The sequence below is a fragment of the Chinchilla lanigera genome, unplaced genomic scaffold (genome assembly GCF_000276665.1).
Source record: "Chinchilla lanigera isolate Chin_1 unplaced genomic scaffold, ChiLan1.0 scaffold00136, whole genome shotgun sequence".
Taxonomy (NCBI): domain Eukaryota; kingdom Metazoa; phylum Chordata; class Mammalia; order Rodentia; family Chinchillidae; genus Chinchilla; species Chinchilla lanigera.
This window is the reverse complement of record NW_004955537.1, coordinates 3,382,593-3,404,157: the sequence shown is the minus strand read 5'-3', so window position 1 is coordinate 3,404,157 and position 21,565 is coordinate 3,382,593. Positions and strand designations below refer to the sequence as shown.

Genomic DNA, 21,565 nt, shown 5'->3' with positions numbered 1-21,565 from the left:
TAAGTATAGCTAATCCTGTGCACTTTTGGCTTCCATTTGCATAACATATCTTTTTCTACCTCTTCGCTATCACTCTATGTATGTCTTTACTGGTGAAGTGAGTTTCTTATACCTAGTATAATGTCGTTTCTTTTTTAAAAAAATTCTTTTAATTCGGCAATTTAATATGACATTCAAGGTTATTATTGATAACTGAACACATAATGCTAATTTTTTCTGGTTGTTTTACATAGTCTTTGTTTTTCCTTCTACTCTTATTGGTCATCTTTGTGTTTTTGTGATTTATCTTTTTTTTAAAAAAACAATGTTTTACTGACTTCAGATCAGTTGGAAACAATTATGCAAAAAATTATGCATTAAATGTAAGGCATAATGCCTATATTCCTGCTTTAAGATATTTTATATCGCTGAGGGAAAAAGATAAATGTTGTACTAGAGACTTTTTTTTTTTTTCCTAGACAAAATCACTTCCTCTTTAATTGCTGTTGAAGATTCACACCACCTGCCTCTGAGAGACTTTTGACTTTTATGTGTTTGCTGCTCTGGGCTAAGAAAATGTTTAGCTCTTGTCGCTTCAGTAATACAACTCACCAGCAAACAGTGTATGCCCAAAGAGTGTACTGCACTTGTTGTCATTGACTTCTGGCCAGAAACAAACTTTTGCTGTCCTTATGACATCAGCTTCAGTCACTGAGTCAATCTGCTGAAGGACTGTGGATGGAGGCACACGAGAACCATCACCTAGAACCTGGGACCCAACTTCATCCAGGAAAACCTCAGAAGACTCCACTGCATTAGGTATCCAGCTTTTAGTTTGTTTTTGAAAGCCTGGGCATCTATACTGAAGAAGTTTCCTTGAGCAATTGTTTTTGTGTTGTTACAGATAACCTTGATAACATTTCCAATAGATCTACCTTGGGATAGAGTGCAAATCCTGAGGATTCCAGAGTCTAAGTAACTGACATTAAAAGCAGAAACATCAAACAGATGGTAAACAGCCTGCTATAGGGCTGATGGCATCACTGTCCTTCTTGACATGTGGTCTAAGGACACACTGAAGAACACTAAGTGAGTTTCTGTCTATACTTTCTATGGCAGCAACTTTTACTACCAAAGCAGCACAGACAAGACTGTCTCCACTCTGTTCTTAAATTTCACTCCCATAGTATTTGGCCTTTGTGCTAGATAAACCGACACTACCCCTCATGTTGAGAAATTGTTGCTCTGAAACAACTTGCTTTAAAGCAGAGATGACTCACACAAAGTCCAATCAAAACCATTCCTGCACTTCTAAGTTGGTTCTGAGCATAGTAATGTAACTCCTCTGATGTCACTTTTCCAAATCTGTAGTCAAAACAATACAAAGAATTAGCCAAGACATTCTGGTTAGCTGCAATACACAACTTTTCAATGACATGAGCCCGTGGAAGCCACAGTTTTCTCACTGCTTAGCTAAGACTGAGGGCAGCTACCTCCCGATGATGAAATCCTGCCTTGTGGTGACAATGAACAGGAATCCTTCCTCATCTGGGAGGCATTCCACAGTGTATGCAATGTTTTTCCTCACTGCTGTTGAATTTACCACCGACTGCTTCAATTACAAGGGTAATCTTGAAACATGGAAGTTGTTTTTTTAGTTAAATTACATGTGAGACACAGCAAATGAGAGGTTCATGAATTGTTACTCTCTCTCTCTCTCTCTCTCTCTCTCTCTATATATATATATACTTTAATGAACAAACTAATTCTTGATGCAAGAGCATAGTTTTACACAGAAGCAATCACTAAATCATTTGGTAAACTCAAGGTCCTGAGGATGTGGAGGTACTCCTGTGGGAACAGCCATGAATTTGACACTGGGGATAAACTTTGAGAATAAAACCTCAAGGAGGACCCAGTTTTGATCACTAGTTTCAGGCTCAAGATTGTGATCTGCAGTCACTGGTGGCTTTCAAAGGAAAGCCAGATAGTTGCAAAGGACAGGAGCTTTGGTGGTTTTATGTATGGATAAGGTTTGACTGTCTTCTCTTTCTGTCTATCTGCTTTACCACTGAGTTTTGTACTTGTGATTTCATGGTAGTTATCTTCCTTTTGGTTCTAGTGTCCAGACTAATAGTGATGAATTTCGTTTTTATTTGTCTTGGAAAGGCTTTTTTCTCTACTGCTGAAGGACAGCTTTGCAGTGTAGAGTAGTAGTCTTGGTTGTCATGTTTTTTCTTTCAGGACTTTGAACGTATCATCCCATTCTTTCCTAACCTGTAAGGGTTCTGCACAGATGTCTACTTTTAGTCTTAGGGAGTTTTCCTTATGTATGACTTGACACTTTTCTGTTGGCAGTTTTAGATTCTCTCTTTGTCTGCTACCTTTGGTTTGTTTTTTTGTTTTTAAGACAGGGTTTTGGTGTGTATCCAGGCTGGCCTTGAACTCACACCAATCTTCCTGCCTCAGCCTCTCGAGTGCTGGTACTACAAGAGTGTACTACCACATCCAACTCATTTTGTACTTAACAGTTTGATTACTATGTGCCTTGAAGATCTTTTTTGACTTTCTCTATTAGGGGGCTTTGAGCTTCCTGGACTTGGACATCCATATGTTTCCCAAGATTTGGAAAGTGTTCAGCAATTAGTTCATCAAAGAATTTTTTAAAAAGATGACTTTTCTTTCTGTAACATCCGCAGTGCAAATGTTTTCTCAATTACTGGTGTTCCATAAGTCTTGAAGGCTTTCTCTACTCTTTTCGATTTCAGCTGGGCATGGTAGCACACACCTATAATGCCAGGATTTGGGTGGCTGAGGCAGGAGGATCACATTGGGTTGGAGAGCAGCCTGGGCTACATAGCAAGATCAAGTCCAGCCTGAACTACATAACAGACCCTGCCCCAACTACACCCCCTAGTTGGTTTTTTTTTCCCTTTTCTTTCTATTATGTTCTCTGCTTTTGTTTCACTGAACTGATCCACTTTGCCACTGAGGCGCTCAACTATATTTTTCATTTTATTTATTTAATTTTTAGCTCTAAGATTTGTTTTTTTAAAAATTATCTCTTTGCTGAATTTCTCATTTATATCATGAATTGTGTTCCTAATTTCATTGACTTGTCTGTATTTTCTTGTATCTCATAAAATTTTTTAAAATCATAATTCTGAATTTCTTTCAGGTAATTTGTCAATTTTCTCTTGAGTCTACAGCCCGAGTTCTAGAGTTGTTTATACTCCTTTGGATATGTTGTCTTACTTTATGTTTTTTCATCCTTTTTGTACCCTACTGTTATTTGTGCAATTGGTAAGTCAGTTGCTTCTATCAATTTTATATTCAATAAAGTTTTTTCTCCTGGTGATGTGTCCTAGAGGGTTCTGGGAGGTTGTATGAATAGGCTGAGCTGCCTTTGTTTCACATGAGTGGGTTTTCGTTTTTTTTTTTTTTGTCCTTGAGACAGGGTCTTACTATGTAGTCCAGGCTGACCTTGAACTCACTATGTAGTCGAGAGTAGCCTCAAATTCATGGCAATCCTTCCTCAACCTCCTGAGTGCTGGGATTACAGGTGTGCACCACCATGCCCAGCTCATATGAGTGCTTCAGTAAAGTATCTTCAGATCTTACCAGTGTCAATAATGTTTACATTTTTTTTGTGTGTGGTACCAGGGATTGAACTCACGACCTCGCGCATGCCAGGCAGGCGCTTATGCCACTGAGCTATATCCCCGGCGATAATGTTTGCATTTATCTTGTGTCCTAGGCTGCAAGGACTGTGTGACTGAACTCTCAGCTGTGCTACACTTTTCTTGGGTGGGGTAGGTTCAGCGGCAGCCCTGGATAAGGTGAACTTAGGCATGAACGTGGAGTCTCTGTCAGTTTCTAAGAGTTGTGTGGGGCTGGAGAGCCCTGGTGGGCCCAAACAGGCATGGCTCAATATGGTCTATCCAGTAAGTCCTTGAATTAAGAACATCTGTGTTATGAACTTCCACAGGTATACTGTTGGCTTACAAATGAATCTGACTTACAAACAATTCTCCTAGAATGGAACTTGTTCATAAGGTAGGGACTTACTCTAGTTGGGTTGGTTTCCTGTGTGTCTAAGGAATGCATAGAGGCCAGGCTGGACCAGTGAACTTAGGAGTATCTGTCAAGAGTCTGAGAGGTGAACAGGTTAATGTGTGGGGCCTCTGGGGTCCAATTTGTTCAGGGCAGGCTACCAGCTGCTTCTCAGAGTCAAAAGTGGATAAACTGAGCTTCTAAGATCAGGCTCCTTAACTGCTTCTTGGAGCTTCAAGAGAATGGAAAAGGCTGCCCACCTGCTTCTGGGGCCCTCAGTGATTGACTAGGTCATAGGTGGGCAAGTAGGGCCACCTGGACGCTTCCTGGGGGCCTCAGTGGGCCAAGCTGCTCAGAGCTCACTGCCTGACTGCTTTCCAGGCTGAGGCTCATAAGTGAGACTTCTTGGCTACTTTCAGGATAGTAGGAGAGTAGGCAGGACCCCCAACTGCTGTTTGGGGGCAGTTATAGGTCTCTATGTAAGCCAAGCTGCTCATGTGGGTTGCCCAGGTGGTTCTTGCACCATGAGAAGATAGGCAGAGCCATCTGGCTCCTTTCCAGAGCTGAGTTAGCTGAGCTACTGAGAGCACATGTCCTGCTCTTTACAAGACCATGGGTGGGAGCAGTCTCAAGATAGCACTGTTACAGCAGAAGCCTGGGTGGGTACAATGTAAGCTGGGTTCTCTCTCCAGGGCCGTGCAGCATGGGGTAACCCAGCAGCTCGGAAACCGCTCTCTGGGCCTATAAGGGCTGCAGGCTTCTCCAGCAGTAAATGCTTCAGGGGTCCATGGTGTGAGTGGTAACAGGACAGATTTTAATTTTCCACCAGCAGCAGGTACAGGTGTCACCTCCCCTGGGAAGACCTTTCCTAGAGTGGTTAGATGCCCTTATGGGAGCATGCACAGCTCCCTTGCTTGCTTTGTCCTTGCTGTCACCACAGTGCCCACACACTGTAGCTCCTGCAAAGCAGCAGCTATTTCTTATTTGTCACTGTCCCCCAGGGCTCTAATTAGGGCTTGAGAATGGGTGCTCAGGAGCTAGGGAAGGAGCAAAATCTACCTAGCATTCCCAAGGCTTAAGAGTAGCACAAGCAGTCACCATCCTGTGGGTCCAGATGGGGTTCTGTGGAGAACAGGTTCCAGCCCCAACATAGGTGGCTGATGCTTTGTCCTATGCCCTGAAGGCATTCTCTGCAGAAGGCTCCTAGAATTAAGCCCACATGCTGTGCAGACATATCCTATGCAGGGAGCCACTTTCTTCAAGTGATTCTTTATTCTTTATGAGCTATGAATTACTGAAGCACAAATTGCTGCCCCTCAATCTGAAGCTTTTCGTGACTTGGGCAGAAGAAATGTCATCAACAGTCTTTTGTGTGGGCTTGACTTGGATGAATGTGCCAAGACTGGCTCAGAGGAGTCTTTTCAGATGTCATTTCTGTTTATCTATAACCCTGGTCCATGCAAAGCCATTTACAAGCCAGTTTCGCTGAGGCTCCAAGCTGTCACTCTCTGGTTCCTGACATAGCCTGCAGAGTTACTGTGTGGCAGGCAGGCCTGGGGTCTCCCCATGGCCCCACTCACTCAGCAACCATGTGTGTCACAGCTAGTTCTGGGCCAGGTTCTCGGATGCACTGGTGAGAAGATCCTGGGCCAAGACCCTCACTTTTCACTCTTTCCTGAATGTCACCAGAACCCTGAGCCACAAGTTTGGTTTACTTTCCCCTGATGCTGAGTTTGGGCCCTGTCTGTGTTTTTCAAAACCATCTCCCCAGTGTTCAAGGCACAACCTGGCACTCAGTAAAAATGCACCACAAGGGTGAACAAACAGGCACACAACCCGATTGTTTGAGCCCACTGAGGGAGCCCATCAATTTGGAAGAAGGACCTAGAACTTAATACATGCTCAGAGTCTTAGATTCTTTACCCTGTTGATGCTGGTGGTGCTGCCCCAGGTAAGAAGCCCAGAATGTGGTGCTCAGCAGCACAGCAGGCATGGGTGTGACGGAGTGTATGAGTAGAACATCAGGACCTCCACTTTTGCCTCCCCTCTAAGCCCAAACCAGCAGCAAGAAGTGTGGCAACAGGACAGACAAAGGCCAGGAAATTAGGAGCTATCCCCAGTTCATTCAGTCAGTGAACGGTGACAAACAGGGTTAGTTAAAAGATGAAAATTGGACAAGAATGAGTGGAGGACCCAGGACAGAGCTACAGCGCAGTGCACACAGAAGTGGTACAGCTAGGATGCATAAGAGCTATGGGAACCCCAGAGAGGGAAAGTCCTGCCCAGCTCACTGCTTGCCTTGTCGGGGTTCCTGCTGAGGGGAGAACCTGCCACAGCAGCTGCATGAGCAAAGACTGCAGTGCTTGATGCCAGCAACATCCCAGCTGCTTGCTGAAGTACAAGCACTGGCTCTTAAGGCCAAGACCGTAGCAACATATTCCCAGGTAGAGGAGGCACAGGTATAAAAGACTATCGTTTACAAAGCAGTACCACCTGGGGGTAGGTACAAGGAGACATCCGTTCCCTGGTGCTATCACAGCTGTCAGGTGGTCAGAGGCTTTAAAAAAAAACAAAAGTAAATTATAAGTTATCAGTTCCATCCTATGTGACTAGAACTGCCAGTAGCCAGACTTTCCAGTAAGTGGCAGCATTCCTATAACAAACACCCATCACGTGGGTCTGTATGCACAGTTCACACAAGTCCCACCAGCTTCTGGCCAAGATCTATTACCGGAAGGTGTCTGCAGAGTGGAGGCAGGTAGGGTGGAAGGAGAAAACAGCAACAGCACTTCCTTCCCAACTGAGCACTGACTGCAGACCAGGCACCAGCCAAACACTCCATGGACATAATCCCAGTGGCCCGTGGGGTAGAAATGGTAATTTCCATTATGCTGATGAGGAGGCTGAAGCTCAGCTTCACTAAGGAACCTGCCCAAAGTCACCTATTCAGTTAGGTGGAAACTGGGACTGAAACTTAGGTTCGCTCGACTGCAAAGCCTAAGCTCTTTTCATTTGCATAGACTGAGGAAGGGGAAGTCTTTGCTGAAATAGCATGAATAGGACGCTGTGAGCCTGGCATGGGCACTGGCCCAGCTCCAACCACAAAGATCAATGACCTAATGGTGAGGTCAGGAGGAAAAAGCCCTGTTCCCCACTTTGCTGGACCAGCTTCATTGCAGTGCCAAGAGATGACAGTCTGAGCATGGCCAGACCACTTCTGGCCAGCTACAAAGCTCCCTGCTTCCTGAAACCAGGCCCAAGCTCAGAAAAGTTTTGAAATGCTGCCAGCTATTATTCTAGTCATGGCCAGGGCAAGGACTGAGCATCCTTCAGCTTGAGAGAACATGGTGACTATAACCTTTGTAGCCCCAAGTCCCTAGGCTACCATTTCAGCAACCAGCTCCTGAGCCCCACCCTGAAAGGGGCTAACGACTGGCTAAGGAAGAGATCTGCTGCCGCAGAGGCTGATCCTGAGGTGCAGATGTGTGGCAGGGACTGGTGGGCCCTTCTTTCTTCCCTTACTGAATTCTCCTGTGGAGTCCACGAATGAGGCCTAAAATGGAGCTGGACAGAGTCATGCTTGCCTTTTCTTCTGGACCTGCAGCCTGTGTGCAACTGGGCCTGTGCTGACAGCTCTGCAGGGACAGCCTACAGCTTTTGAACCGTACGTTTTCTCCCAATAATCTGAGGGCAGCAAAGGAATGCAGTTCTGTGGAGATCAGCCACTTTTCTGGGGACCACTGGAGAAACAGATGCGTCAAGAGGGCAGTCTCACAGGTAAGAAGCCTCTCTCAAGCCTCCAGGGCTTGGGGTGGGTGGGGACAGTTTGCTGTGCTCTGTTCTACTGTCTCTTGCAGTTTTCTTTATTCTGTTCTAGGAAGGCCAGACAACAAGCAGAACTGATCCACTGGAGCCAGGTGCTGACCATGTTAAGTAAAAGTTTTTGCTTCTGAGGGGGGATTCTTACCAGCGAATCACATGCTCATGGAACCTACCTCAATCAGCAGTCATTCTCCCTCAAGGCTAGTGGAGGCGTGGAGAAAAGCCCATTGGGGGAAGGGGCCTGCCTATCAGGGCACCTGTACATGGAAGAGACTTTGAGCTGGACAGGAGGTTGAAGACCATCAAACACACCCTAGAACAAACAGAAAGCTGAGCAAAGTCCTGCATCTAATCCCTCCTGCTGGTCTTGGACTGTGCAGGAGGGTGGATGGGAAGATGGGGAGATGAGGTGCAGACAGCCTTTTACCTGGCCAGAAGCTCACTGATTAGCCACTTTGACTGAAAGAGAGCAGAGCCAGTGGAGCAGGAGGCACTGAGTCAACCCCAACCAGTCCCCAAAGAGTTGGTTTCAAAACCCAGGCCCCCAGCGCACGCCTTGCCCATTCAATGGTCTTGCCCCATTTGGGTGTTTCCTTCTCAAAGCAAGCTCTGCAGCTGGCCATTTGCCCAGACACTCTTATCTGGAGGGTGAGCAGCAGAGTGAAGGTGCGACACCACCTCGTCTCTTTCCCAGCTATGTTCTGAAGTTGCCCTATTGCTGGATACCTTGTCTAAGCTCTTGGAACACAGGGCAGAGGATGGGTCTATCCTAACACAGGAGGCACGAAAATGTCACAGACAGCTGTAACAGGCCTGTCTGTCTTCATGATACAACCACCAGTCAGGTGTGTGTTTTCCTGACCAGGGGTTCCCCTGTGGTGACTTCATTTGCCTAGAGCCAGACTCTACATGTGTTGAGGCAGACAGCTGAGAGCTCCCATGATGGGGTGTGAGCATGGACTGGTGTCCCGCCTCCACTTGGGACAGGTGAGGCCTCAGCCATGCTTCTCCCCTCTAGCTGTTTATCCAGGAGGCCAGTCACACAGTGACCTGCCTCTCCAGGTGCAGCCAGAGCAGGAAAAGCAGGACAACTTCTGAAGGATCTCAGCATCCTGCCCTCTGCAGAGCTTCAGCCTCCCTCTTGGGTCTGGTGGGGGTGGAGCCAAGAATAGGTTCTTCCCTCTCGCTGAAGAGCCTGCGCAGGGCTGGCCTAGAGCCTCACACAGTTTGGGAGGAGGGCCAGGATCAGTTCTGTGCTTTCACCAGCTTTTGCTCTTTGCAAGCATCAGAGCTCCACACGTGGGGATCTTGTACCTGAACCAAGGAAAGCAAAGCTGCTAATCTGACAAGATCAACCTCAAATACCACAGGAATGCAACCTGCCTGCCTGCTCTCACCAGGGACTGTGCTGCTAAGCGCCTCCAGGGCTTCTGCTCTCTAGCCAGAGAGAGCTCGGGCTGGGTCTGCAAAGGAAGAGAATGCCTCTACCAGCATCTGGTCTTGCTCCTGGAGCCCCATCTTTCCCAGCATAGATCAGGCATCACCTTCACCAGCCAATCTTTCATTGATCTATTGTTATCACCACTCCACAGCACTCGGCCTGTATATGTGTTTGTCTCATGTACTGTCCTCCTTAGCCCTGGGTAGGTGGTGCAGATGGGGAAAGGGAAGTTCAGAGAGGTCAGACCCACCCAGCCCTATTTGCTTTTGAAGCCTGTGCGCTTCCACTATGGCAAGGTGCTTCTCAACCATCTGGGAAGGACTAGATGGTTTTCTTTTTTTTTTTTTTTTGTCTTTTTGAGACAGGGTCTCACTATGCAGTTCAGGCTGGCCTTGAGCTCCCTTTGTAGCCCAGGCTGGTCTCGAACTCACAACAATCCTCCTGCCTCAGCCTCCTGAGTGCTGGGATTACAGGCATGCGCGACCATGCCCAGCTTGGTTTTCTTTTTTAAATTTCAATTCTGTCACAGAATGATCTTGCATAAAATATAATAAAAAGAAGTCAGTTGAAAATTTAAATATACATATAGAATATAAGTCCCATTTTTAAATGATTACATTCATTTAAATTCATTACATTCTAATTGTTACAAATGCTTCCAAAACCTTATTCTCAAGTTTCTCAAAAACACTGTTGCAGGACTGCTCATATCACTTTTGGTTTCATAGCACACAGCAGAATCCAAAGTGACCAATGCCCTCCCTAGGGAGCTCTACGGAGGTTTTAGCTGGCCTCACCTTCAAAGACAATTATAGTAGATGAGGATGGGGCTCTTCAGGTCCTCTCTTGGGCAGGAGAAAAGATGCACTCTGATACCATCAGAAATAAGTAGGCTGAGGCCTACAACTTTTCCTGCAGAACATAAATTCATATCCAGGGCAAGTTCAGTAGATGGGTCTATAATATTCACCTGTGCAAAGCAGTATGGGACCTTAAGCCTCTGTAGAAGGAGGTTTTTCCAATGAAAACACAATTTCTGGCCATCTATTACAGCTTCATCTATGAAGGTTGGAAGACAGCTATAGACAGGGGTTATAGCTGTAAGATATTGAGGGTGCTGAGTTCCTTCACCAGTGGAGGAGGCAGAAGGAGTAAACTATGATGAAGTACAATATTTTATAAACAAAAAATAGGGGCTGGGGATTTAGCTCAGTGGCACAGCACATGCCTGGCAAGCACGAGGTCCTGAGTTCGATTCCAGGAACTGGAAAAAAACCAAAAAAACAAAACAAAACAAAACAAAACAAAAAGACAGGTTTGCAGTCTGTTGGCCCAGGCAGGATACCTGGGCACATTCTGCAGAGAAGCTTTCATATTTAGTTACTGAGCACTCTTTCTCTCCCTGGAGGAAAGGCCCAGTACCTAAGGATTTCACTACAGGAGGCACATACCAAAAACATTTAATATACCCTCCAAACAAAAGGAGTTTGCTGGGCTGGGGATATAGCTCAGTGGCATAAGTGCCTGCCTGGCAAGCACAAGGTCCTGAGTTTGATTCCCGGTACCAAAAAAAAAAAAAAAACAAGAGAAATTAGTAGTATATAACTACCTTAACTATCTTGTGTGTGTGTGTGTGTGTGTGTGTGTGTGTGTGTGTGTGTGTATATATATATATATTTTTTTTTTTTTTTAAAGGAGTTTGCATTTCTCTGTAGCTGCACAGTTTAGCACCACATGTTCAGCAAGATATATGGGCTGGTGAATTTGGTTCCTGGCTCTTTGTACTGGGATCTTGGGTAAGTTACAGTTTTTTCATTCATAAAATGGGCACAATAGCACTTATTTCACAGGGTCATTACAAGGCTGACGGAGACCGTGAATCCACAGTCCATGGCTGGTGCAGAGTAAGTGCTTAACATTTCATGCACACAGGTTGTATCCACAGTGGGATACACTCTCTGAGGGGAGAGCTTTTATGCATCTTATACATGATGACATTCTAGCACCTAGAAAAATATGATACTTTGTTGAATGAATGAAATGGTACTACTATTATGTCTGTGGCATAATAGGCAAAGTTGATATGGCAACTTTTTCACAGATAAGAGAAACCTGAGCATGATTAAGTAGTGAATGGAGATACAGTGATTAAGTAGTGAATGGAGTAGTGAATGGAGGTCCCTGAGGAGTGGGAGAGGTTAAAGGACTAAGGCATGGTGAAGGGGCTGACTTCTGAGAAGAGATATTATAAGACATTGCAGACATGTTGGGACTTAATGTCTGCTTAGATATTTGAGAGGGTAAGGAGAAAGAATAGCAGTCAGAATTCTGGTTCAGAAGTGGAGAGTTGTTATTTACTGAAACAGGCAATGTGGATGGATTTGGTTTTTGGAAATTTGGGGGACACAAGTTTGAGGTGCTTCTGATTCATCCAAGTGGATCTGTCCAGCAGGAAGTTGACCCTTTGGGTTCAAGATCAGTAGAGCAACAGATCTGAGTCATCAGCACACATGTGTTAGCTCAAGTGTGGGAGTAAGAAGGGAGCAGGGCTGACTCAAACTCTGGCAAACACTTACACTGACAGATGGGCACAGGGGAAGGTTGACTGCAGTAGAGACTGTGAAGGAACCATCAGAGAGGCTGGAGAACTGGGAAGGAATGTAGATAAAGAATTAATGAGGAGAGCAAGTGCCAAAATACAGGAAGAGCCATCATCATAAAAGAAGGTCTACCTTCCCACTGCATTTGTCACCAGTGCTTTGCCTCAGGAGGTCAGGGTGGAGCAGCCGCCAGACCACAGAAATGCAGTTAGAGAGACAAGAAGAAAGGAGAAGGCACTGTGGTGCATCCTTACCTCACTCCTGGCAGGGGAGGGATCTGTGCTGCTCTTGCTCCCTGGCTACAAGGATAGTGGTTCTGCCAAAGTGGAGATGAGGACAGTGCTCTACTCTCTATTATTTTTGGTATGGGACAAAGCTTAACAAGGATGCCTCTCAGTCCTACCACCCCTCCAGGGAGTTGTAGTGCTAAAAATCCCAGGATCCTTTTAGAGAAGGTCTTTGGAATGTTGGGATACCAGATACCCAGCCACCCTGGCGAGGAGCCCACAAGCTTCAAAGCCCTCAGGGGAGTGCAGTAGGCCTCCTGTATCTTCTCACGCAAGGGTCCTGAAACAGGCAGCTGGGACTGAGTCAACACTCCAGACTTCCTACCTCACAGAACTCCGCGAGGTTCAATGGCCATCCTTCCACTCTAGAAATCCCAGGCAGCTTTAACCACAGCATTGCTTCTCTAGCAGCGTAAGAATCACAGAACTGCACACCCTTGGCCTTCCTAAAGAAAAGTGTGTCTCAAGAGATGCAGATTGGCAAGAAGACAACTTCCACATCAACACCTTGTTAGCCACCATTAGGCATCTGGTAGGCCTCTGTACTCTGGCCACCAGCCACTTGCCTATGAGAGGAGGCAGCATGCAGAAGTTAAGCATGTGGATTCTATGATTAGAGTGCTTGTTTTCAAAATGTGGTTTCATCACTTCCTATCTGTGTGATCTCAGGAAAATCGCTTGGCTTCTCTCTGTCTCCATTTCCTCATATTTAAAGCTGGACTAATAACAATTCCTATCCTATATGATTGTCAGGGAGATTAAAACAGAATAAAAGGGAAAAGTTTTAGCACAGTGTTGGAGACCACTACAAAGTGGCTTTGAGCAGTATTTAATATTAATCAGTTGACTTTTTATGTTTACTTGTGAGTTGTCCAAAGCTTAGGCACCTTGTCTGGGGATGGACAGTGGACTCATAGTAAGCAAATCTCTGTGAGTTACTGGTCACCACTGAGGCCTGTACTGGCCTGTGAAGCTGTGATGCCTCAAAGGACAAGATAAGGCCACAGCTGAGGACGTTTGACTCCAACCCCATTTAACTACAAGGAGACTGCAGGCTCCACACTCCTACAATAAATACCAGCCTAAAGATAAGGTAGTTCTCCTGACTGACATAATTTACTACTTGGAAAAATGTTCCCAAGGTCCTGCTCAGATTCCTGCATTTTCTCGAGCATCCCCCTCCTTTGTTTGAAAACCTAATAAATATGGGCTTCCCAGAGAAGTATTGGTCTAAACCCAGAGAATATCGCACGCTGCAAGAGAGTTAGACCCTCCTGGAGCCCTGAACTCATTTCATTTGTCTCATTTATTTAAGCCTTCGCCGTCCACTCATTTGGGAGACTGCGGGCCTGATCAACCCGCAATAACTAAGGGTTATTAACCCGACAGTGCAGGACCTGATATGAAGTACACTCTCAATAGGTGATGTTAGCTATTATTGGTTGCTACTGTTATTGCTCTGCAGCACACACATGGCGTGGATCAGGGCCCTGCTTTCTGCTGACGCTGCTGCCATAGGCTCACCTGGGGTCCTCCTCAGTACTACTGGGCCCCCTGATCACCGCCTAAAAGACAAGATACTCAAGCATGTCTTTTACCAAAGCACAAAAAACTACTCAAACATATGAAGTAAAGTACTGCCAGGAAAACGAGGAAGGCTAGTTACAGTTCTGTTACAAATGACACTCAAATGAATTACATTTTTTCTTTAGATCAACACTTAAAATGTGTTTTCTGTGACCTATTATTTCTCCCAAAGCTTAATTATAATGAATGTCACTAAAGAACAGAATTCTCCTGAGCATCTAATGTTAAACTTTGCTGGAATGACCTAACACATTTATAGCCCTAAGATACATCATCTCATTTCACTTTCTTGTTATGAGAATTTTTTTTTTTTTTTTTTTTTTTTGAGATACGGTCTCACTATGCAGTTCAGGCTAGCTTTGAGCTCACTTTGTAACCCAGGCTGGTCTCGAACTTGCAATGATCCTCCTGACTCAGCCTCCCGAGTGCTAGGATTACAGACGTGCACCACCACACCCAGCTCATTTTCTTGACTAATGAGTTAAATAATGTTCAGACTTTTCCAAAATCACACAGTCTATTAAGAAAACTGTGAGAAATTTCTGTCTCCAAATCTCTTTTCAATGGAGCATTATTGGAACATGTCATAATAATTATTTTTCTTCAGCAACTCTCCTGTAAAAGAATGTCTTATCAAGATTTCTCTCGTTTACAGTCTCTCCAGCAAAAATTAATACGCATTCATAAAAAAGTATTAAATATTATGGGCTAAGGGCTCTGCTAAGTGTTGGCAATCATGAATAAGGCCATGTCTTTATGCTAAGAAGTTCACAGCTTACCACAGAAATACAAATATCAGTAAACAGTTACAAGGACAGTAACAGAGCTACATGTGTACACTGTGGTAGTACAGGCTGAGGAAGCAGTGACTAGCATATGCAGGGGTAGAGGAGGCAGGGGGACACTTTTCCACTCCATGGGACCAAAGAGTTAAAAAAAAACCTTGATTTAAGCATAGAGCAGGGCAGGTGCTCAATAAATCTCAGTTTCTTTGGACCTAATTCCCATCTCTCCCCATCTCCTTCCCCATCTCTCTCATTAGAGGAAGCTGTACCCAGGTAGGCAAAGGCCCAAGACAGGGAAGAGGACTTGCCAGCAGATAGCATCATGGTGTGAGAGGGAGCAGGCTAGATTCGTGGAGCAGCAGGGCTACGCTGCTGCGACATGCTGGCATGTCAGTCCCCTTGCTTTTCCCCGTCTCCTCCCCAGTCTGCACCAGGTGTGGAGTCAGTGACTGGGTGGACTGAGGGAGGACTGTGGCTTAGGAAGAGAATGTATGTTTCACACAATGCTTATTTAGAAAAATGAAACAAAAAAGACACAGCCTTAATGGATTGGTCCTTTAGGTTATGTGAAAATTACCACACCAAAACAGTTGCCTCAAGACCTTTTCTGCCAAAATACTGACACCATAAAGATAAAAATTTTGTATTTGTTATTATTTTTGTCAAAATATCAAGAAATAGAGGCTATCCCATGGAAAAAATTGAAGAAACCTAAATCTCAATGGCATTCATAGCATCAAACATCAAAACCAAAAATGGTGGATTAACAATTAATATGAAAATAATAAAAAAGTAAAGATAACAGAAGAAAACAGGAGGAAGGGGCCATTGTAAATTACATGTATGGATAAATTTAGTAACTGGTATGGAGGACTATTGCTAGTAACTTTCAAAATTAAAAATGCCTAGAACTTCTTACCTACAGATAGCCCTTATTCTACATAATCTTCCTGTATGGGAAGGGATGTACAGAAAAGCTTATTCACTGAAGTAATATTTCCAATAGTAAAGTTTGAGAAGTGCCTAAATTCCCCATCAAAGGGGAATGGATGAACTGAACTATGACACACTTATATTATGGAATAACAGAGTCAGAATTTTTCTTCCTACATTAAACAACTAGAAAACCAGTCAAAATATATGCAACGGTAGTTTTCAGACTCTGGGTAACAAGAAGTGCAGAGCTGCCTCAAGAAAAAGAAAACAAATGAAACAAATGAGAAACCCCCAAATTGCTCAGCTTACTGCCTGGCGACAAGTGTCCAACTACAGTGAAGAGATGGGAACTCCAAACAGGACACAGTGGTCCTTCTGAGGTGAGAAAACTTTGTTTAGAAAAATGAAACACATGGCGGTGTTTCATGGTCAAAGTTGAGGGGGCCAAATACTGATCTGTATGTGTATGGGGAAACTTGGAGGCTGAGGAAAGAATCACCAGGAAGAAGGTCAAACAGTTCCTGGTGCTCCCACAGGACTAGGAACTGTTTATATTCACATAAACCAGAGTGGAAATGAAGCGGCCACTGTGGAATTGCCTCACAGTCCAGCAGCTTTCACGGGATTCTGTGATAGGAATGAGGATGAATTAGCTGTAGACAAAACGCCTGAACAATATTAAAACTGAGCCTCGAAGGGCAACAACTTATTTGAAGTAACTTAGCAACATACCCAACCAAAAGCTAGCACTGTTTAAAGGAATACAACAAAACCTAGACCAGAAAAGTGTAAAATTCACATGTCTGGAAAGAATCAGAAAAATAAAGGCACGCGAGCGGAGTCAATCAATAGAAACCATCCCAGATACAACAGATGATGGACTTGGCTAACAAGGATGTCAAAACAGGTCTTATAACTATATTCTGTATGTTTGAAAAATGAACACAATAAAGAATGAAACAGAAGATAAAAAGACGTAAGTGGCACTTACAGAGATTAGAAACAATATCTGGAATACAAATACACCAGATGGACATAATTTGCTTCTACCATTTATTTGTTTATTTTTTGGTACCGAGAATTGAACTCAGGACCTTGCACTTGCCAGGCAGGCGCTTGCGCTGCTGAGCTATATCCATGGCCATTTCTACCATTTAGAGATTATAAAAAGTGCTACTAAAAACTTGGGTGTAGATGATTGGACACTACAAAAGAAAAATCAGTGGCTATGAAGACAGTAATATCAGCTATCTGAAATTAAGCAGAGTGAAAAACATCAAAAGACACCCGCTAGAGTATAGTGCTTTGTGAGACTGTTATAGTTTGTATCTGCGTGTCATGGGGCGGGCTTCTAGAATTTGTGATTGATCCATGATCCAATGCTGGGATTACGGGTGTGAGTGCTACACCTGCCCTGGGGTGGGTAGTTTGCCTACAATGTAAGGGAGGGAAATAGGCTGCTTGCCACCATCCCCCTTTTTGCTCTTGTTGGTTTTACTGTGTTTTGCCGCCATGAACATTTGCCCTCTGCCATGTGCCACTCTGCCTGAGAACCAGCCATATGGACTGAAACCTCCACAAACTGTAAGCTAAATAAGCCTTTCCTTCCTTAATTTTGGGGGTCAGGTATTTTGTCCCAGCAGAGAGAAAAGTAACCAAAACAGAGAAAATGGTATAATGTACATGTACATGAAATCCTGGGAAAGGAGGTAGGGTAGAATAAATATTTTTAAAAACATGGAAAAAAGGTTCAAATTTGATGTGAAAATGAACAAAACTTATGAACCTACAAATCCAAGAGGCAATATCAGACTCAAGCCAAATACAAAGAAAACCATAATAAAGTATGTCACATTCAAATTGGTGGAAACCAGCGATAAAGTGAAAAATCTCAAAAAGCAGCCAGATGAATACAGAAATCCTACTACAGAAGATGAAGACAGAAGACTTTTTGTCAGAGTTATGCAAGCAAATAAATAAAATGGGGTCACATTTTTACTAAAAGTAGGAGGGATAGGGAGATTTTCAACCTAGAATTGTACTTAGCCAAACAAAAACAAAACCTTCAAAATAAAAACTTGATCAGACAAACCAAAACAGATCTTCATTTGCCACTACAAATGTGTTAAAAGAAGAATGTCAGGCTGGAGAAAAAGGATATCAGATGGAAATATATATTTCACAAAGAAAGAAAGCCAACAACAAAAGAAAGTTTGTGTGTAAATATATAAAAGGCTTTCTCCCCTATTAAAAAGAAATATTTTTTAAAATTTTAAATTATAGTAAACTACATACAATGTAAAATTCATCACCTTAGCTATTTTTTGCTATATGTAGAGTGTGTGTGTGTGTGTGTGTGTGTGTGTGTGTGTGTTTTCTGAGGCAAAGTCTCGCTATGTAGTGCAGGCTGGCCTTGAACTTGCTTATGTAGCCCAACCTGGCCTTGAACTCAGGGCAATCCTCCTGTCTCAGCCTCCAAATGCTGGCATTACAGTTATGAAATACCACGCCTGGCTACACTTATTCCCTTTAACTGAAAGATTACTCAATGAATTTTAAATATATAAAATGCACTAATTTTAAATGTTTTAAAATATTGTATCTCTGTATCAGTTTACTACTGTAAAACTACCACCCACATGAAGATAATGAACACAGATCTTATATATGAATGCCACATAAAGTCTCTTAAATGTGAAGTATTTTGTAATACACATATCCTTATTTCTACCTAATAATAATGTTACTTTTTATTTCTACCTAATAATAATGTTACTTTTTATTTATTTATTTATTATTTGGGGGGGGTACCAGAAATCAAACTCAGGACCTTGCGCTTGCCAGGCAGGCACCTGTGCTGCTGAGCTATGTCTCCGGTCCTACTTTTCATTTCTATGACCTAAACAGTCTCCATTACCTTTTAACCTTTGCTTTATACAAATGCATCTCAGATCAAACATTGACATTTTTATTTTTAGGTTTTTTTTTGAAGATAGGGTTTTGGTATGTAGTTTAGGCTGGTCTTGAACTCACTAGGGAGTCCAGGTAGGCCTTGAATGCATGATAATCCTTCTGCTTCAACCTCCCAGATGCTGGGATTATAGGCGTGCACTACCACCTTGGGCTAGAGATTAACTGGGAATTTAATCAGTTTATGAGTATGATCCAGCTCCATCTCTGTCAATATCTTTTATGTACATTTCAATGCTTCTGTAGTGTTTTTCTTTTTCTACTTTTTCTTGAATTTTCGTTTCTCTTCAATCCCAGAAACTAAATTTACAGCATATATTCTACTTTTGTCCACAACTCAATGATAAATTGACCTAAATGAACAACCATCAGATGATGTAATGACTAGTCTTCCCAATTCAATATTCCCAATATATTCACTGCTCTCCAATCAGTGCTTTAGAAATTTTACCTCACATTATGAACGTCCTAGTTTTTTTTTTTTTTTGGTACTGAATCAAACTCAGGACCTGTGTTTGTGAGACAGGCACTTGTGCCCCTGAGCTATATCCCCGGCTCCCTAGTTTTTTTTTTTTAAGGGAAATAAAAACAACCATTTTCCAGTTTTGTCATATTGATCTTTAGAATGTCTTTACTATATTTGTCCCACCCACAGTGACAAGGCACTTTTATCTACCATATATTTGGCTTAGCAACATGCATCTTATCTGTAACATTACATGGCAGAAATAAAACAGTATTTATTTGTCAATACACTGAATACCTGGCATGCACTTTAACTTTTATATAGTTTAAAACTATCTAAACTGAAAAATCTGATCTAGCTTACAAATCTATTTTTCATTTAGCCCTATACATAACAATTTTAGACCTCATATTTCTTAACTAGTTTTAATGACTGCCATCAAATCTTTCACACAACTGTCTCCGTACTCTCAATTTTTCTGTTGGCTGCAATAAATCATTCAGCAAAAAAAGAAAAAAAAAAATCATTCAGCAAACTTTTCAGAGAAGGTTCTTGGTCAATTGACTTTCTTAACCTTTTGGTATCTGAGAAAGTCTTTCAGTTGCCTTCATACAGAAATACTAACTTGGCAGAGTATATAATTCTTGGTTCAAACTATTTTTCCTTAAAACTCTGTAAATGGAGCCAGGCATGGTGGTGCACGCCTATAATTCCAGCACTCAGGAGCCTGAGGTAGGATTGTTGCAAGTTTGAGGCCAGCCTATGCTACATAATGAGTCCAGGCCAGCCTAAACTACACAGCTTTGAGATCCTGTCTCAAAAATAAAATAAAACAAAACAAAACCCCAAACAAAACTCTGCAAATATTATTCCATTGACTTCTGCAAGAATTTAGGATTTAGAATTGCAAGAGAAAAATCTGAGGTCAGTCTGACTTTTGCCCCTCTCCAGGTAACCTACTTTCTTTGGATACCAATGATTTTTTTTCTTTAGCCTTGAAATTTTAAAAAGTCATCAGGAAGCTGGGAGTGGTAGCACATGCCTATAATACCAGTAACTTGGGAGAGTGAGGCAGGAAGAGCACTGTGAGTTTGAAGCCACCCTGGGCTACACAGTGAGTGCAAGGTCAGCCTAAACTACATAGAGAGAACCTGTTTAAAAAAAAAAAAAAAAAAAAAAGTAAAAAAATCACTAGGATATGTCTAGGCATTGCTTTCTTTTCATTAAATTTTAAGGTATTCTGTGAGTCTTCTTCATTTGCAAGCTGACTTAATTCTTTAACTCTGTAAAGTTTTCTTCAATTAGTTCCTTAATCATTGTTTCAGCTTCTTTTGCTTTTTCTTGATTTAGTTATTCCTATTATATATAGATTATATCTCCTAGACAGGGTCTCTACATCTCTTTTTCTCTTTGCATATCTTAATTTCTTTGGCCTCCTCCTCTGCATTGTGAGAATTTTTCTTGTTTTGCATTTACTTCAGCAATTTTATTTTGTGACCAACCCCACTTACATGGTTCCTTGAACTCCAAGAAGTCTGCCATCACCATCTTCCACCTTCAAACAGCACCTGCTTTCTAATTAAGTCCACATAGCTAATGAACTCTTTTTTTTGAGACAGGGTCTAGCTATGCAGTTCAGGCTGGCCTTGAGCTCACTTTGTAGCCCAGGTTCCTCCCATTTTTGTTTTTGTGAACTCTCTTATAACATGTTCAACACTTTCTAGATTATCTCTGGAGTCCAGTTTGTCTGTTTAAAGAGAAAGCATTTTCCCAGTTACTTAGCTCTACTACTTTTTATTTGATTGACTGATTGATTTTGATCCAACAATCAAACTCAGGACCTCGAGCTTGCCAGGCAGGTGCCATGCTGCTGAGCTACATCCCAAGGCCTACTCCTTTTTAATTCATGGCCTTTTCAATGGTTTTTCTTCACAACACGGTCTAAAAACACAGTCTTCCTGAGCACTGAAGTTGCAGAACATCTGAAGTGGCTCTCTTTGTGTCGTCTCTGCATGTCTCAAGTCAGGTTTAATAGCACACAGTGTCACTGCTGAGCGGCTTTAGCCCATCTTAGCTCTGTCTGAGTGTATGTTTTAGTATTATTAAGTAGATTCACATTGTTGTGAAGATGTCTGAGTTTCTCTCTTTTTTCAGGCTGAAAAATATTTCAGTGTATATACAACATTTTGTTTGCCCCTTCATCTGTTGATGGATATGGGTTATTTCTACCTTTTGGTAATTATGAATAATAGTGCTATGAACTTGGAGTACAAACATTTCTTTGAGAGTCTGCTTTCAGTTATTTTGGGCATATACCCAGAAGTAGAACTGCTGTTTCATATGCTATTCTATTTTCAAATTTTCAGGAAATGTCATACTGTTTTCCATAGTGGCTGCACCATTCCACATTTCTACTAATAGTACACAAGGGCTAATTTCTCTACATCCTTGCCAGCACTTGTTATTTTCTGCTTTTTGGGTAATAACCACCCTAATGGGTGTGCGGTGGTATCTCATTGTGATTTTAATGTGTAGTTCCCTAATGATTAGTGATGTTGAACATTTTTTGATGTGCTTGTTCATCATTTGCATATCTTCTTTTTGAAGTGTCTATTGAAGTTATTTGTCCATTCTTAAAT

General features: G+C 42.7%; 1 protein-coding gene and 1 pseudogene across 2 annotated transcripts in view; both read right to left on the bottom strand.

Annotated features, from left to right (window-relative positions):
* St3gal3 (ST3 beta-galactoside alpha-2,3-sialyltransferase 3) overlaps positions 1–21,565 on the bottom strand; it is a 200,667-nt gene that overhangs the window by 54,585 nt on the left and 124,517 nt on the right. The window lies entirely within an intron of this gene.
* LOC102014167 lies at positions 456–20,474 on the bottom strand (annotated as a pseudogene).